Source organism: Myzus persicae, unplaced genomic scaffold (genome assembly GCF_001856785.1).
Source record: "Myzus persicae strain clone G006 unplaced genomic scaffold, MPER_G0061.0, whole genome shotgun sequence".
Lineage (NCBI taxonomy): Eukaryota > Metazoa > Arthropoda > Insecta > Hemiptera > Aphididae > Myzus > Myzus persicae.
In genome coordinates, this window is record NW_019102620.1 from 920,458 (window position 1) to 926,687 (window position 6,230).

The following is a 6,230-nucleotide window of genomic DNA, read 5'->3' on the forward strand; positions in this document are numbered from 1 at the left end:
ACTTTCGTCTTCAAGACGGGCCACATCACCGCGAGATGTTGTTACGACGCTCGCACGAACTATATATATATTGTATCTTGTATAACCAACCTCAGTTCACGGACGCTCGTCCATGTTCTTGCTCCGCACGGTTCTTGTCTATATATATATATATTGGTGTAAGGCAGTAGTTCTCAACCTTTTTTGATTCATGTCACCTTTAGGCACTAGAATCAAACATCGCGTCACCCTAACTGTGTAATGTAAAAAAAAAAAAAAACCTAACATCAAAATAATAAATAATCTTAGCTGTATATATTAAAATTATTCTTTTATTAAAAAAAAAATACAGTACAGAAAAAAATTAAAGTTAAAAAAAAAATAATGATTTATATAAATTTAATGTGAAATTTGACCCTGGTGTTTTTTACAAAATTGGGGAATCCTAAGTTTGATGGTGGAAAGAGCGAGTCTCATATCGTCTTCTATAGTTGTTTTTGTGAGTCTGTTGCGTTTTTTTGTTTTTATATTTGTTAGTGCACTAAAGCCATGCTCACATAACCAAGACGTAGAAAACTGAAGGAGCACATTAATAGCATTTTTCGATAATCGAGGGTATTCATTGTTAAGAGCCACCCAAAAGCTGTCTAGCGTATATAAAGATACGAACTTTGAGGTATGTTATGTACATGACAGTGGTGGTATAGGTGAATAATATATGTATTATAAGAAATAATATGATTGTTTTCGAAATTTTATTATTATTATTATAATTTTACTATTATCGAAAAATTTATTTTTTAAATTTTTTCTTTTCTTGTTAAAATTCTGCGTCACCCCTAAGCTAGGTCCACGTCACCCTAAGGTGACATGTCACCCCGGTTGAGTACTACTGGTGTAAGGTCTACGGCTCCGCGTAGACGGTGGACGTTCGATTGGGCGCAGGTCAGATATGCTGTCAATACTCGTACCAGGGCCTCATCGTCGCGGTTGTCATCGGTTGTCCGTGTTCGCCGTTCGTAATCGCCAACCGGCGAGATCATCAGCAAAGCGCGAATTTCGTCTCCGCCGCTGTCGGAATATTATTGTTTTCGGACATCTCGATAAAATAATTCGCCGTGTGTGATGTGCGTACAGTACGATGTCATCTTGTCGAACTCGGAATGATTAATAATCGACTAACATTCGCGTGTCTTTCGGCACGGACACCGGATATAAACTCGAAAATCGCCCGGACGACGGAAGTCGATTGCAACCGGCCAGCGAGTAACCTCCGTCTTTATTATTGTTCCAGAGATTTTAGCCAGCAGCGTGTATTCAGCTAGTATTTTCCAAACACGACCGTATTATTATTATTGATATTTTAACGAGATTTATTCGAGTGTTCTGATTTGAATTATTCTACAGTACACGTTTTATACTTCGTTATTGACTTACAAAAATGTTTTTTTTTTCATATAGTTTATAGACAATACCTAATCGCTACAATTTACTTGGTGTAGGTTTATCGTCCAAGATCATCAGTGGACGGCGGGCGGTAGGCTATATAAACACAGTATTTATGTCTGTAATACTCAGTATATTTATTATTTACATATTCGACGTTTGCCACCTCGACACAATTATTTTATTAGGTGAACGAAAATAATATTATTTTTGTTGTGATAAACTACGAATTAGTCAAACACGGATTGTGTCGACAGTAATGATTAAACACAAAATATAATATGGTTATATGGTTGGGAGGACACTACGGCACCAAGTATACTACGAGGCACTCAAACTATGGTTACCTGACTATAGTTTAATACCGCAATTGAATTCAAGATATTATTCAAGATGTTTGCTGATGCTACTGTTGATGTTACTAATATTGCTACCCCATGATTCTACTCCAAATGACTCCTCTGCCTCGTATAATTATATTATGACACATCCATGTACCTATAATATAGGTTACCAGTTTACCACTTACAGGTTACAAAGCACCAGCTCAAAACCTAGCCAAGAACAGCGGCCCACTGCCCTCTAGGAAAATAGATCCTGTCCACCCCTGCGTTTTTTCAATGAAATAAATTGTTTTTTTTCAATTATTTTACATATTTTAATGTACGACACCGAGCAAGCGCACCCATCATCATTATAATGTTATGGCTATCAGTGCCGGGTTAACGAATTTGCAGCCTGGGGGGAGATTTTAAAATTCTGCCCTTCAAAACGCCACAAAAAAAAAAAAAATATGTTCACAACATAGTCAAAATTGTTCGATTAATCTATATTATTTATAAACATATCGTGACATCACTAGTCTGAATTATTATAAATTAGGTTATTTATAACTAGTTTTAAAAATGTTAGTATAAATATGAATCGTGACTTAATATTTTGTGTTTCTCGATATTCTTTATTAAATAATACAATGAATCCAATTATTTTTTAACACTCTTTTCGTTATTTTGTTAAATGTATTATTATATTAATATGTTATGTTAGTTTTTACTTTTTTAAAGGATTTCCGTATTTTAGGAGAAGTAATTAATTTGTCTTTTTATTTTTTTGTTCAGACCTTTTACTGAATTCAGTAGTTACCACTTAACTTTATGCGTTGTCCACTCGCATATTGATTCAAAAAAAATATACCGGAAGGAAATATTAAGTCTGTTTTCTTTTAAGTCGATCGGACTTGGCAAAACCTTGACCCCGAGATTTGAGAGATGATAATATAATAAAAAACAATTGCTCGGTAGTATACAAATAAATTATTCTGATGGTTATAAATTATAATACACTCGTAGTCGTAGTGCCGTACAAAGAATACAACAAATAAGATTATGTGTCAGTGTGTGTACTGCTTTATTTATACAATTAATACCTGAAAGTAATACGAACAAAAATATTGTAATGTGTCGGTCTGACCGCTAAATAATAATATGGTTTTACCAATAATACGCTGAATGCCCACTGACGAAATAACTGCGGTACAGACGATCTAATATAATATTACTAGGTATTATTATTTGTTATGCTAATGTTTCAATAATAAATTAATAATTCTTCCTACGAACTATATTACAGTAGAAAATGTCAATACTTTTGTTTACGCCTTCAAACAATTGCCTACCCGAGAAGCTGCCCCCTTTCTTCATATCTCCTGGCTCCTACACTTATAAAACATAGTATTATATTCCTCTTGACCTCTTCGATTCACTGTAATATGGGTATAGTAGCTATTACAGTATTACAAGGGTTCACATCCTCCATGGCCTTCCTATTTTAAACTTTTTAGTAGTAAGTTGGTAACTTAGTTCTTGTAGTTTCTTAGAAACTACTGCACATTAATAGACCGAATTTGGCCTAGATCAAAATATGATAACATATATTATATAATTTTTTAAGGAGGCCTTCAATAAAAAAATATATCTTCTAGACTACTGGAGAAATCATAAGTTCCTACACAAATATAAAAATGAAATGTATATAATGTTCCTACGTGGTAAAAAAAAATATTATTATAAATAGTTATACTTCATTTTTTAACATAATATATATAATATATCTATATAAAATATTCATTCATTTTAACATAATATTTAACAACTGTAAAAAAAAAGCGTCTAAGTGGATGTCCCTCTGCTGTAAGTGCAGTAGGTTACAAGCCTCTGTAATCTATGGTGTTAAATTTGCATTCAATGATATAAAACCATCGTATACGAAAAAGAATTCTGAGCGAAAAAGGTCTGTCAGTCTATATAATATTACTTAGTAATTTAGAATATTTGATGATGTTATTGTGATTAAAGTAATTTATTTTGCTAGGTAATAAGCATTGGACATTAGTACTACGGTAGGTTAAATTCACTTTTGCTAAAAAAATTACATTTGAAAAGTCATTGTGTGTATAAAATAGGTATATTAATATATACTCTAAAACTTCCAAGTAGGTGTCCACGAATAATATTTTTTAATTACAACTAAACAACTTAAATCATTATTCTTGGTTATTTAATAATATTATGTAATTTCGCCGTCCAAATTTGAACATAAAAAAAAATTGTGTCTTTACATTTTTTTTACATTTTTTGGTTATAGAATTAACTAGTTGTGCGCAACTTAGTTATAAATTTCCAATCCTTAGCTATAAAAGTTGAAAATTTTATAAATATTTAACTACAATATAATTTGTACACTTTCAATTCGATACATTTTGTCAACATTTGAACTTTAAATGCATATTAAACAATATCGTACCTATATATTATTAATATTCATCAACTGATTTTGTAACAATATGTTAGGAGCCTTGTATTAAATTTTCAAGATTTTCGATCCTGCAAATAAAATTTTATTAACATTTATAGTAAAAAAACTAAAAAAAATGAAAATTGAAAACCTCCGTAAAGCTCAAAACGAGTCAAAATATTTTTAAAATCTTATAAGGTATGAATTCATAAAATAAACATAATATGGTGTAAATCTAAAGTATCTACAGTTATTCATTTTTTAATTACGACAAAATAAGAAAATCGCTACAAGAGAAATCGAGGGAATATCCAATGTTGTAAAAATTTCAACTTCAAACGCTCATGAAAATTTAATTTGACTTTCCGGTAGACATGTTTTTTTGAAAAAAACAATTTTTTATAAATTTTTAACTCATAATAATTTGGACATTTTCGTGACTTACGAATTTTGTTAAAATTCTAAATTCAAACGCTCATATAAAATTGTTGTGGATTCACTCTCAACTTTTTTTTTAATTTCCACTAACAAAAACTTACGAGAAACCTTGTATTATATTTTCAAGTTTTTTGACCGAGAGAAAAAATTTTTATCGACTTTAGTTTAAAACAAAACTAATAAAAATCGAAAATCTCTTATGCCTATAAATAGTTTTAAAAAAATTCTAAATATTTGTATAATGTGTATACAAATTGCTAATACCTATAATCGATGTACACTTGCATGTATTTACAGTTATTCTTTTTTGAGTTTGCCCAAAATTTTTTTTATCAAAAACTCTGTTTTTTGTAATTTTTTTTTTGTTTGAAAAATACGAGGAATTTTAATGTTTGACTTCTCAAAAGTACTTACTACATCCAATTTGTTATTAAGAACAGAGAAATCAATTTCACAATTGAAAATTTAAGCCTTTTTCAACTGTTTTTCGTGTTTTTCTATACGGAAACCAACAAAATTATATATGTTACGGACAAAGTGGGGTAGTCGGGCATTGTGCAACAATAGCCGGGCATTGTGCACAGTGCCCATCAGTTTCGGGTAAAGTATTCAGTTAGTAATAATTGTTTACTATGACCGGTCATTCTATAACAATGTCTGGGCAATTTGGATTGCCCGACATACTTTTGGTCAATGTAAAAATTTACTGTATAATATATGTCGGTACCGCGGAGACGACCTAAGGACGATACCGCGTCGTCTCGTAATTAAGATATTATATACCTAACTCACAATGACAAAATATAACGATTATTAACAATACAAAGATAAAATATAAATATGATAGAAAAATAACAGACGACGCGTATGAGTGTATGTGTGTGTGTGTATGTGTGGCAGGTGTGTGATAGGTGCACGTCTCATATCACTGATGATCGATCAGACTCTGGGTGCAAACACTCCTTTAGTTATCTTATCGACCACCTATCTTTATTATTACTCTAGCTGTTATAATTTGGAAAGTTCGAAACAATTCCAACTTGGGCGGTCAAGGATATAATAGATGTGGTTGTACGCAGAAGTGTAAAACAAAAAAATGCAAATGTAAAGCAGCAGGTAAACTATGTAATTCTAAGTGCCACAGTAGCAATCCGTGCTCAAATAAATAAATATGTATACTAATATTCATCTAATAAATAATAAATAAATTTAATATTTATTATTATATTGTATTAAATTTATTTAATTGTATTGTTTTGAACATGGTAGCATACATTGCCCTTCAAGGATTCGGTCATTGTACACAATGTCCGAGCAATGTGTTTTATTTTCACTTAAACCACTAAAATTGGGCATTGTACACAATGTCCGGGCACTGTGCACAATGCCCAACTACCTCACCTTGTCCGTAACATATACATACATGGTTGAGATATCAATACATTCGTCGTTCTGTATTCAGTGTGTTATCTGTACAGAATTTAAAATGATTTAAGATAGGTATTAGATAGGTATCTAATGTCTTAGTAAGTACGTCCTCATGCATCATCATATTATTACACATTTTATCATAA